This window comes from Cyprinus carpio, chromosome A12, assembly GCF_018340385.1.
Source record: "Cyprinus carpio isolate SPL01 chromosome A12, ASM1834038v1, whole genome shotgun sequence".
NCBI lineage: Eukaryota > Metazoa > Chordata > Actinopteri > Cypriniformes > Cyprinidae > Cyprinus > Cyprinus carpio.
Window position 1 is genome coordinate 11,181,863 of NC_056583.1, and position 13,423 is coordinate 11,195,285.

Genomic DNA, 13,423 nt, shown 5'->3' on the forward strand with positions numbered 1-13,423 from the left:
CATTGCTGTCATTAAAGGACCTGCTGAGATCATTTCAGTAATCATCTTGTTAACTCAGGTGAGAATGTTGACGAGCACAAGGCTGGAGATCATTATGTCAGGCTGATTGGGTTAGAATGGCAGACTTGACATGTTAAAAGGAGGGTGATGCTTGAAATCATTGTTCTTCCATTGTTAACCATGGTGACCTGCAAAGAAACGCGTGCAGCCATCATTGCATTGCATAAAAATGGCTTCACAGGCAAGGATATTGTGGCTACTAAGATTGCACCTAAATCAACAATTTATAGGTTCATCAAGAACTTCAAGGAAAGAGGTTCAATTCTTGTAAAGAAGGCTTCAGGGCGTCCAAGAAAGTCCAGCAAGCGCCAGGATCGTCTCCTAAAGAGGATTCAGCTGCGGGATCGGAGTGCCCCCAGTGCAGAGCTTGCTCAGGAATGGCAGCAGGCAGGTGTGAGCGCATCTGCACGCACAGTGAGGCGAAGACTTTTGGAAGATGGCCTGGTGTCAAGAAGGGCAGCAAAGAAGCCACTTATCTCCAAAAAAAACATCAGGGACAGACTGATCTTCTGCAGAAAGTATAGTGAATGGACTGCTGAGGACTGGGGCAAAGTCATATTCTCCGATGAAGCCCCTTTCCGATTGTTTGGGGCATCTGGAAAAAGGCTTGTCCAGAGAAGAAAAGGTGAGCGCTACCATCAGTCCTGTGTCATGCCAACAGTAAAGCATCCTGACACCATTTATGTGTGGGGTTGCTTCTCATCCAAGGGAGTGGGCTCACTCACAATTCTACCCAAAAACACAGCCATGAATAAAGAATGATACCAAAACACCCTCCAACAGCAACTTCTTCCAACAATCCAACAACAGTTTGGTGAAGAACAATGCATTTTCCAGCACGATGGAGCACTGTGCCATAAGCCAAAAGTGATAACTAAGTGGCTCGGGGACCAGAATGTTGAAATTTTGGGTCCATGGCCTGGAAACTCCCCAGATCTTAATCCCATTGAGAACTTGTGGTCAATCCTCAAGAGGCGGGTGGACAAACAAAAAACCCACTAATTCTGACAAACTCCAAGAAGTTATTATGAAAGAATGGGTTGCTATCAGTCAGGATTTGGCCCAGAAGTTGATTGAGAGCATGCCCAGTCGAATTGCAGAGGTCCTGAAAAAGAAAGGCCAACACTGCAAATACTGACTTTGCATAAATGTCATGTAATTGTCGATAAAAGCCTTTGAAATGTATGAAGTGCTTGTAATCATATTTCAGTACATCACAGAAACAACTGAAACAAAGATCTAAAAGCAGTTTAGCAGCAAACTTTTTGAAAACTAATATTTATGTAATTCTCAAAACTTTTGGCCACGACTGTAGACTAAAAAAGACTCATACGTCAGAATGCTGTTCATAGACTTCAGTTCAGCATTCAACACAATGATCCCTCAACAGCTCGTTCACAAACTGGTCCAGCTGGGGCTCAACACACTGTGTAACTGGCTGTTGGACTTTCTGACTGGAAGACCTCAGGCAGTACGGGTCGGCAATAACACATCCAGCACCATCACACTGGGGCCCCCCAAGGATGTGTGCTGAGCCCCCTCCTCTTCACTCTGCTGACACATGACTGCTCACCGTCACACAACTCCACCCTCCTCATTAAGTTTGCGGATGACACAACTGTAGTGGGTCTCATCAGCAACAGAGATGAGACAAACTACAGGAGCGAGGTGAGCCGCCTGGCCGGGTGGTGCAGTGACAACAATCTCTCTCTAAATGTGGAGAAGAGAAGAGGAGATTGTTGTTGACTTCAGGAGAATGCACACTCATCATACTCCTCTGTCCATCAATGGTGCGACTGTGGAGAGAGTGAGCAGCACCAAGTTCCTGGGTTTGCACATCACAGAGGACCTCTCCTGGACTAAAAACACAGCAGCACTGGCCAAAAAAGCACAGCAGCATCTCTACTTCCTCCGCAAGCTGAGAAGAGCCAGAGCCCGGCCCCCATCATGTGCACCTTCTACAGAGGCACCATCGAGAGCATTCTGACAAGCTGCATCACTGTGTGGTATGGCGCCTGCAACGTGTCCTGCCAGAAGACCCTTCAACGCATAGTAAAAGCAGCTGAGAAGATCTTTGGTGTCTCTCTCCCCTCCCTCCATGACATTTATGGAGCCCGTCTCAACCGCAAAGCCCTAAGGTGATCACGTCCACCTGACACACAGCTTCCTCAGTCTGCTTCCATCATGGAGGAAAATGTGGGGTCTCCAGGCCAGGACCAGCAGACTGAAGGACCCCCCCCCCCAGCTCCCACATCTCCAGGTCCTTTCACTCCTCCCTCCCACTAACAAACTGTGACCTGCACCAGAAACTGTGTGTAGAATTGGTCTGCTCACTACCTCATTCAGCTACCTCTTCAGACAGTTTAATAAAGAACTGCTCTCTGAGCTTTTTGTCACTTTAATCAGACTGAATAAGCTCTCTTGCACTACAATAATTGTATCTGCACTGTTTCTTTACTTCACTGGTTTGTACTCTATCTGCCATTTGCCTTGTGCTGCTTTACTTAAAGGGATACTCCACCCCAAAATGAAAATTTTTTCATTCATCACTTACCCCCATGTCGTTCCAAACCCGTAAAAGCTCAGTTCGTCTTCGGAACACAATTTAAGATATTTTGCATGAGAACCGGGAGGCCCGTGACTGTCAAATAGACTGCCAAGTAAATAACAGTGTCAAGGTCCATAAAAAGGTGTGAAAGTCATCGTCAGAATACTCCATCTGCCATCAGACGTGCAATCTAGGTTATATGACGCAATGGGAACAATTTTTGTAAGCGAAGAAAACAAGGAATTGTTGAATAAAATAGTTATTTTTGTTTTCTTCGCTTACAAAAAGTGTTCCCATCGATTCATATAACTCAGATTGCATGTCTGATGGCAGATGACGTATTCTGACGACGACTTTCATACCTTTAATGGACCTTGACACTGTTATTTACTTGGCAGTCTATGGGACAGTCACAGGCCTCCCGGTTTTCATCCAAAATATCTTAAATTGTGTTCTGAAGACGAACAAAGCTTTTACATTAAAAGTTTTGGTAACACTTTACAATAAGGTCTCATTTGCATGCATTAACTAACATGAACTAACAATGAACAACATATTTTTACAGCATTTATTAATTTTTGTTAATGTTAGTTAATAAAAAATATTAATCTTCATGTTATTTCACAGTGCATTAACTGATGTTAAAAGATACAATTTTAAACAACCTTTTAATGTATTAGTTAGTTTTGAACTTAGTATTAACTAACATATAATAAATGCTATATAATTATGTTAATGTTAACTAATATAGTTAATGTTAACAACTGAAATCTTATTGTAAAGTGTTACCACAGTTTTATATATTGTTGTGTGTGTGTGTGTGTGTGTGTGTGTGTGTGTGTGTGTGTGTGTGTTTAACACACTTGATGTTATAGTGTAACCCTTTCATTTCATTTCATTTCAAGTAAACAAATACTTATATTATTTATATTATAGAAAAAAATGTAATAGTTTTTTAGGATTGGGTTTGATAAAGGACACTGTGGTTTTTGTTTCCTAATTGCATTTGTATTAATATAAAACAATAATAATTAAAAAGACTAGGCATTGGACTGAAAGGAAGAGGAGGAACTGGGGGAAACAGATTGAGAGAGACAGACTTGGGTGGACAAAGGAAAAGACAGATTGTTGTGAAGTCAAAAAGGGGAGAGAAAAACCTAAAATTATATCCCTGCCTCCCTTTTGGGACTAGCATCTGAAAAGTATCCAAAAGCTACATGTTATTCACAGCAAATACCTGGCATGCTTGAGCAGAGGGGATTGTTTACTCTAAGAAGAACAAGATAGAGCAGCTAATGGGACAATAAAGGAGCAGAGAGAAAAACAGAGAATAAAGATGAAAATATATGACAGAAAAGATCAGAAAAGATCTTGTAGCTGTTGATATTAAATGCAATCGATGCAGTTACATCTCTGAGATGGCTGTTTTATACTCCATGATGACTTTAGAAACTTTACCTCCCCAAATGGATTTTGTTTTTGTTTTTTTTTACCAATCCATCTCTCATTTCTAACAGCAGCAGCGGTTTTGAATGGATCAGCGTGTTTTTCCGGGCTATTTTCCCTCTCAATACATGAGAGGACTGTTCTGAATCACAATCAATTTCCCACTGATGCTCATGCATTGCCCTTGGATACAAACTGCAGGACTTCCATTGATCTACTGATCTGCTTACATCAATAACACTGCTCTGGGTTATGAATTATTTTGACCCAATGGTGACACCAACACTAAAGCCATCTAGACTTTGATCACAGGCCTTTTTGCAGTTTATGCAATCCCTGCTGAAAGCAAACATCCTCAAGCAGGGATGCATTATTTACATTTGAAAATTGAAGACTTTATAATTACAATTCCTGAACACAGCACATGCTTTGAAAAAAAAAAAAGAGGATACTTAAAATGGAATCTTGTTGCTAAGCCGAGCGATAAACCTTTAAAATATATTTTCCATAACTATTTAATGAATTATTATTAAATTAATAATGTTAATTATTCTAATTAATAATGTATTATTATGATTCTAATGTATTATAAGTTTGAAAAGCAGTAGCATAGACATTTGACAGGACTGGTCATGTGATTTCATAACCATATGCATCATTATAATAGCATTACCCAAAAAATGCATTTCATTTTCACCAGATAAATAAACAGGGCTAAATAAACAAAGCTTTAAACCTCAGATATGTAACGTTTCAGCACTAAACACGCGATAAATGTCTGCAAACTGCAAACTACTCGAGAGATATACAGTCGTGGCACTGAACACACTGGGAACATGGAACTTGTCCAAGTAGCGTTCGAAACGCCCGCCCCGCGAGTCTCTCCTGACCAAACGCGACACGGAGCTCCACACTGACCGCTGCCTCTCAAACGGAAGACTGTACAAAAGAGAAAAGATTTATGGTGGACTGCAGGCTCTTACTATATGTGGAGATAAATCTCATTCATCGCTTTTTGGGGCATGATAAACTTGTATTTATCAACCCACGAGGTGAGTTGTACTGGTATACTCAATTGTCACATTAATGTCTCAGCATTTTGAATTGTGTCTACTTATTTAGGAGCATACCATATTAAGTATGCTAAATTCGCGTTTTGTTTAGTCCGTACTATTAACAGCGTAACCAATGTTAATTTAGTCAACAAGTCGTGTGTTATTGAGTGCATGACGGAGGAAACCTAATCTGTGCTGCTGTAAAATTAGAATGCGCGCTCCACTGCATAGGCTACTTACAGTTCATGTCCGTTATGAGCGGCAGTTATGACTTCATTCTTTATGATAAATCAATTTAATTAGATGGTGGAATTTAAGGTTTACATACTAGTCAATGAGCTTTATTCAAGATTTGATTTTGGTTACTGATGAGGAAAACATGCACTGTCTTGCAACTCTGCTTTTATGTTAAACTGTAGCCTACTTTTGTGAATAAACTAGGATGTCATTTCTGTGAATGAAATCCAAAGTTCACAAATGACTAGATCAATGGACTGCTACAGCAACATTTTAGTTCAGCAACATTGATCTGTCCTTGTCCCATATATTTAGTTACTCTTATTTGTCATTTTCCTTAGGCTATATTTTGCATTACACTGTATTAGAGGTCCGTTAACTAGTATTCATTGTGCCACTGTGCCTTTTTAGATTAGTTTAGATTAGGTTATTGTTCTGAAGATAGCATTTAGATTTCTGATCAAAAATAAAGAAGTGTAAATAGGAAAATATACGGAATAAATATATGAGTAAAACAGACAGGGCCAGTTACAGTATAATTTCACACAAAACCATTGAGATTGTTTGCATTGGTGGTATTTTCCATAATGGACTCGCTCTGCCAGACGGTCGTGCTGAGTGCTTTGTAATAATAGGATATGTTCAAATGATGAAATTAGTTTATTTGTATTCATGATTTACGCCTTGGCAGCCTTTTTTTTTCTTCTTCTTTAGACCACATGAGATGAAAGAAAAAAGTGGAGGTCATTGGGTGAAAAGGAAAAATGAGGCCTTATCTTGAATGTTTGTTCACCTAGTTAGCGAAGTTATACAGTAGTGTAGCCTAGCTGATCAAGAATGGGAGAAATATGTTAAGTACTGTATATGAAACTCTTTTTGAACCCTTTTTCAGTTCAAAAGAACAAATGTTGAATGTGACTGATGTTCAAATCATTTACTTTAATTATATTATATGAATCTGCATTGGACGGCTGCAAAGAGCAAGTGCTATTAAGATCAGACAGATCAACTTTTTTATTCCCACATGAAGGAAGGCCGACAGTCCCGCAGAGGGAAAGAAGAGAAAAACCCCAAACATGTTTCCAATCTTGAATGTGGGTACTGTAATGGATGTCTGTAATGGACAGAGATGTTTACCCCATGCATGCACACACACACACGGGATTTATTAGACTGCCGTTTAGGGTTGACGCGTACATCTCCTTCTCTCAAACAATGCACAAACATAATTGTATTGTTTGGATTTCACTAAAAACAGCTGCAAGAATTATGAGACAGTGTGTTTTGGTTTATTGCCATTTGTCATGTCAAGAGCCAACAGCAGCTCTGCTGAATGTCAGTGTATTAGTTTGTTAAGTTATGTTTAGCACATTACACAACGACATACACCAACAACCTTTTCTTATTTCTCGGCAGATGTTGGAAAAAAATTATGTTTTGGGGACAATGTTCGCAAAATACATTTTTGACCGTAAATCTATATGGACACATGTGATTTCATGTTTGACCAATACTTATGAAATACGCTAAATATTAATACTTTGAAAACATATTAACAAAATAAAACAATGTTATGATATATTATATACACTATCAGTCAAAAGTTTAGAATAATTAAGATTTATTTAATGTTTTTGCTCACCAAAGCTGAATTCATATGATTAAAAACACAGTAAAATTGGTGATACAGTAATAAAATAACAATATTCCACAATATTACCGTATTTCTGATCAAATAAATCCAGCCTTGGTAAGAAAAAGAAACTTCTTTAGAATACATTAATATTTTTTTTTTTTTTTTTTTTTAATTATTCCATATGTTTGACTGGGCAGTGTAGTATTATTTAATATTATATATATGTAAAACAAAGACATATATAAATAATAACATAAACAATAAATAATATGAATAAAAAATAATAAATACACTATTTCTAGGTCACTAATAAACAAACTGTACCAAATGCTAAGACATTCTGAAATTCATGTTATTTTTTAAATTCACATTTTCACTCAAATTGTTATGCTGATAATATCATTTGTATTGGACTTTTGGTCTGCTTTAATCATGGTCTGTTACGCATCCACCTGTTTCACTCTCTCATACAGGACATTTGTTGATTTTACAAAAACCCCTTCAAACTGGGACGACTGATTGGAATAAACCAGCAGGATTCGGGGTGAAGGAAGGGAAGAGGGATTAGGGGCTTATCCTGAACATGACCAATCCTTAAGGAGCCTCCGTCAAGCCGTAGGCTACTATTGCCCAGATAATTACATTTAATTTATTGCCTTTAAAGACCCTTTATCTCCCCCTGGAGATTCCTGGCGAGTGGGCCGTTGGATTTGAGTATCTTTAAAAACAAAGGATCAGGAGCAGAGGCCAGTGGGAGTGGAGGAGCATGAGGAGAGTATACATGCAGGGATAAAGCAACAAGCCTCCCTGTCGCCTTAGCAGGGTGCAGGTCAAAGGTTACTGAATGAACTTGTATTGGAAAAGCATGCGATCTCATTGATTACACAAGTCTGATTAAGGTATGTGGCCTCTGTCATTTTTAGCAGTATATTTAAAATATATATATTGTAGTGTTTCTCCTAGGTCCAGCAGAATGGATATGATTTATGACCTAACACTAATCAGGTAAAGAGTTTGTCCTTATCACACATGGTGAGTCTTTACTGGTAATTTAGCATGAAATGTGCAACACAGCCGAAGTAAAGCTTGTCGTGGTTTGATGGAATGAGACTTTGCTCCTTTTGAAATGATTCTCATGACTTTAACTAGTCAAGAACAATTTAAAAGCCTGAGCTGACCCAATGCTAAAAAAAGGTATGAATAGTTATTAATAGTAAACAAAATGTTTTGATCTATTAATTAAATGTTTTTTATATGGGAAATTTTATTGAGAAAACTTGTTTTATTAGAAAATTTTATTGGAAAAATTTTCAAACTTCATGTCATTGTGAAATGTAACCTTAGCGCCTCTTTACATTTACAATCTGAGAGTGGAAAAATTCTCTGGTAAAGATGCATACTTTGGTAAAGGATGCCCTTAAAGTTAACAACCAAAATACTGTACAGTGCAAGTGCGTTAAAGCTGAATTTAGGTATTTAAAGGGCACTACACTCATTAAAGGCTCATTAAAAACTAAGTCAAATTAACTCAGTTTTACACAACATGCATTTTAAAAACCTTTTATAACATTTTTACATTAATTTTGATAATTAGTGTAGCATGTCTGTGCCTGTGTCTCATACCATATTGTATCACTTTCTTTTTAGCAACTGAATTGTTTACAGATATTTTGTTAATATTTGTGCATCTTTCAGAGCATGTAGCAGCAGACTCTCTGGACCTTACTAAAGAAGGAGCACATGGTTTCAGTCCTAAACCACACATCTGCAGTCTGAGTTGAATTTATTTCTGAACTGATTTTTTTTTTTTTTTTTTTTTTTTTTCAAAAGCACAAACCCAGAACAACTGTGAAGCCCAGAATCTTTAACCACATATGCAGCCGAGGTTTTCAGGAATTGGAGTCATGCATGTTTTCAGCTCACATTTATCTTCACAGAATCTTTCTGGATATGAACAAAGACCGATGGCCAAAACAGGACATAGCTGAATGCTTCTGCCTTTTGAGAAACTGTGCAAAGAAACTTTCCACTCAACTGCGGTTGTTATTCTGCTGAGATATTTTGAAGCTTGATACGTGTATAATTTTGCTTTTTTACGGTGTTCTCACCATTTTTTTAAACAATTTTTGTGTTGTTGTTTTTTTCTGATTCTGGAAACATACTTTTTTGAACCCGGAGAAGCCATGAACTTGGGTAAGCTTGTCGGCCTGAAAGGGCCTGGTTTTCCCACTCCTCAGGAAAGCGTCGATTTAAAGGTGACCTCACCCCAGACATGATCAGCCCCCCATTGGGCGACTTCCGCCACACCATGCATGTGGGCCGTGGAGGGGATGTGTTTGGGGACACCCTCGTTTCCTCAGCAACCATGGTGGAGCAGGAAATAACGCAGATGGAGACTCTTGCACTTCAGAGAAGAATGAGGGATTCTTCTCTCGCACACTTCGCCATGTCCGCAGGACCCCCGAAAGGCCCCGCGGCAGCTCCAAGGACCTTTCACCCCCCACCTCCACCCATTTCTTTCCCCAATCATAAAGAATGCCATTTCCCTCCCCCGGCTGGACGTGGACTCACCCAACGGCTGTCCTGTGAAAGTGCTTTTCCCTAGTTCACCCAAAACACCAGAGAACTCCACATACTTGTACGGTGAGTTTGTAAGTGTTGTTCACCTTTGTCAGATTCAGATTCAAATGCAGAAGTGAAGCCCATAAGTTATGGGCCTTCTGTGTGTGTACATAAGTCACTCCTGATATGATTGAAACCGCATTACTGATGGAAGTTATGATGGTACAAAATCAAGGAATTTTAAAATGTGAGATAACTAGGCTTTAGAAGGTCATGAAAATAAATGAAATCCTTATAAAGCTTGAAAAAATCATGAACGTTACCTTGATGAATATAATTTTGCACATTTTTTTGTAGCACCACATCTCAGACAAAGGAGCATCTAAAAGGATAGTCATCACTGCATTAATAAATTCAGAATCAGTTCTATACACATAACATGGATTAAATATACAGTAAATGAAGTTGTGAATGTGCAGTTTTTGTAAGCAAAAAATGTTGTAGAAAGCAGTAAAATAAAATGAAATATAAAATAAAATAAAACAGAAGAAAATAAAATATTAATAACTGAAATGTGTGTACTGAACAGGATTAAGCAATATATAAAATTAATAATATTTTTATTCAGCAGGGACACATTAAATTGATCAAAAGTGACTGTAAAACATTTTATGATGTTACAAAAGATATTATATTCATCAAAGAATCCTGGAAAAAAGTATTCATAGCTGTTTTCACAAAAATATTAATCATTGTTAGTATATCAGCATAAATGTTAATCATTAACTGTTTTTAATGGTAATAAATAAGGAAGTTTTACTTGAGCACCAAATTAGCATATTAGAATGAGTTCAGAAACAATCATGTGACTCTAAAGACTGGAGTAAGGGCTGCTGAAAATGTAGCTTTGCCATCACAAAAATAAATAATATTTTCAAATAGAAATTTGTTATTTGTAAATTGTTATATTTCATAATTTTACTGTTGTACTATTGTATTTTTGGTCAAATAAATGCAACCTTCTTGAGCATAAGAGACTTCTTTTAAAAACATATAAAAACCTTACCGATGCCAAACTTTTGAATGGTAGTGTACGTAGGCACTGTGTCTCATGTATGTTTTGTCTGAATTAAATATGTTTGTTTACTAGCTTTGTGTCCTTCAGGGAAACATGTGTCAGATCAAACAGAAATTGTTTGATAAACCATCTAAACACCTGTGCAATCCCACAGTCCTTAGACCCGACATTACAGTTCAGTGATCAGCGTCTGCCTCACCCATTCAAATACCTCAAACATGCCTCACTGGCTGCTCTACAGGAGAGCTGCTCATAAACAACCCCCCGCATACCAAAAAAACAAAAAAAACTACATACACCAAATGCACACCCAAACAGTCTGATGAGTTTAATTATCAATATATGGAAAGTTTTAGTAAGCAAACTAAGTGTTTAATTCAGCTGACTGAATGACTAACCACTCAGACAGAAGGCTGGAATGTTGTTTTCTGACCGGGAGCTATGAATGAGATGTTTTAGTGCTGAGCGCACAATCCCGTCTTAGAGCCCTGTTTGTCAATCATGTGAAGAGTTTCTATATCCACGATTTTCCCTGTAATTTGTAAATGCTGCCCTTTCTGTGCCAAGTGTGCAGTGTTACAGAGCTCGTATATGGTCAGAATCACAGATCTTTAAAGGACAGTTTCACCGAAAATGTTGTCATTATTTACTCACTTTCTTCATGTTGTTCCAAACCTGTATGACTTACTTTCTTCTGTGCAACACAAAAGAAGATATTTTGGCTGTATTTGTCCATATAATGAAAGTCAGTGGGGTCCATAATTGTATGGACAAAAACACTGAGACATGAGGATGAGTAAATGATGAAAAAATTTTAATTTTAGGGTGAACTATCACTTTAAGGGCATCCAGCCATATTGCAGAAATTATTTGCTACTCTTAGCTGCAGTCTGGAATTGCTAAATGCAGTGTGTTGGTTCTCACTGCCCTCTGTTGGTCAAACTCATAAGCAAGAACAATTTTTTTTTCATGTTTCTTTGTTTTGCAGGTTTGGAGTCTGGCTTTGTAACCTTGCCGAGACTGTCCCGCACTGAGCGTCCAGCCCAGGGCAGTTCTCCCCTCAGCCTGCCTGCCTGAAATCCACAGAGGCTCACTCACGGACACGGGTATCCCGTCCTTCCCCTGTTCAGACTCCATCAGTCCTTCTGACTCCATGAACTCCTTCACTCTTGACCTGGGCCCTTCCCTCATGTCTGAAGTCTTTGCCATGATTGACAGCCCTGTGTGTGAGAAGGCTGATCCCATCAGTGAAAAAACACAGTCCACCGATGATAACTCTGAGGTGGACTCAGACGCAACCACATCTTTGGTGGACTCTCTCCTGAGAGAAGATGATGACGGTAGGACACGGTTATATGGAGGAGAGTGGAAGCATTCAGACTTTGTAATAGTGAGTCACCCAAAAAATCCATGCTGGGGGATTGGATGCGCTCCATGTCCATTGAGGATCACGGCATGAAGCCAGAGAGTTTCCAGAGGGCTGCTGATGTGCTGGCACGTCATTATGGGAGTGGAGGACTCAGGAATACAAACACCAACAACTCTCATAGGAGAGGACCATATACAGCTATCCTGAAGAAGAGGAAGAAATCAAAGTCTAACACTATGAGACGCCTATCGTCCAAATCGTACAGCACTTTTAAAGGGATACTTTAAAAGTCAAAAATGAACATTCTGTCATAATTGACTCAGCCTCATGTTGTTCCAAACCTGTTACTTTCTTCTGTGCTATAATAAAAAAGATTGGCACAAAATGCCACAGACCAAAGTTCCCAAAAGTCATTATCGACTTCGAATATTCTGTTCCTTTAGGCTGTGAACTGGATCATTAAGTCACTTGTGAACCAAATCAACTCGGGTTCGAGTTGATTTTTGAACGAATCATCCAGACTGGTTTTCTGTACTTCAAAAACTGATTCATTGAAAAGATAGTTCAATGTTGTTTGGTTCCCAACACTGTTCAAAATATTTTGTTCTGCAGAAGAAAGAAATGTGTGGAAGGTTTGGAATGAGATCAGGATTTTTCTTTTTGGCTGGGGTCCCTTTAATAACAATTAAATAATAAAGTGTAAATGTAACAATAATGAAATTTGTTCTGTTCCTCACAGACAGCTATGGTATGACTCCAGAAGACTACTTACAACCCACAAGTCAACGGGATTACTTTTGTTCAACTTTTGGTGTTTTTTTTTTTTTTTTGTCATTTTGGAGTTTGGAGTTTACAGTTCTCATTCAGACTCATTATATGGAAAAGAACACCAAGGATATTCACCTAAAATTTTTGTTTCCAATAAGGAAGGTCATACAAGTTCATAATGACATTATTTTTTGGGAAGCACTATTCCTTAAAAATTTTGCAATGGGGAAAATGAAAGCTAATTATTTTGTTATTTACCCCTACACAAAGAAAGAAAGTATCACAAAAAAGAAACAGAACAAAAAACATCACATTTACATGCAATATGAGTAAATCTATCAATTTTCTAAAATTGGACAAGAACATAAATTCTGGCATCTCAGATTTTCACCTATGTTTGATCCTACCTTCTCATTCCTAAATATTAGATTTGATCCAGGGAAATAAAACCTGCCACAAATGCTCTGTAAATGCACATAAACACAGCTATACAGTGGTAACAATATGCCATTAAAATATGCAAAATTTTAGTTTACAGTATTTAGATTTCAAGTAAACCTCTATCGTATGTAATGTACAGTGATACCATGTAGAAGTACAGACATATACCTGCTAGCTATCTTGTATCTAATACAAGTTTATCTAACACTTTGCATTTTGCATT

At 38.1% G+C, this 13,423-nt stretch overlaps 1 long non-coding RNA gene and 1 pseudogene across 1 annotated transcript; both read left to right on the forward strand.

Moving 5' to 3' along the window:
* Positions 1 to 4,890: 4,890 nt before the first annotated feature.
* On the forward strand, positions 4,891 to 8,797 carry LOC109053140. Its single transcript, XR_002011650.2, has 3 exons — positions 4,891 to 5,106; positions 7,456 to 7,881; positions 8,678 to 8,797. It is a non-coding gene; the product is annotated as an uncharacterized LOC109053140 (long non-coding RNA).
* A 368-nt stretch (positions 8,798 to 9,165) lies between these two features.
* Positions 9,166 to 12,695, forward strand: LOC122146993 (annotated as a pseudogene).
* Positions 12,696 to 13,423: the final 728 nt, after the last annotated feature.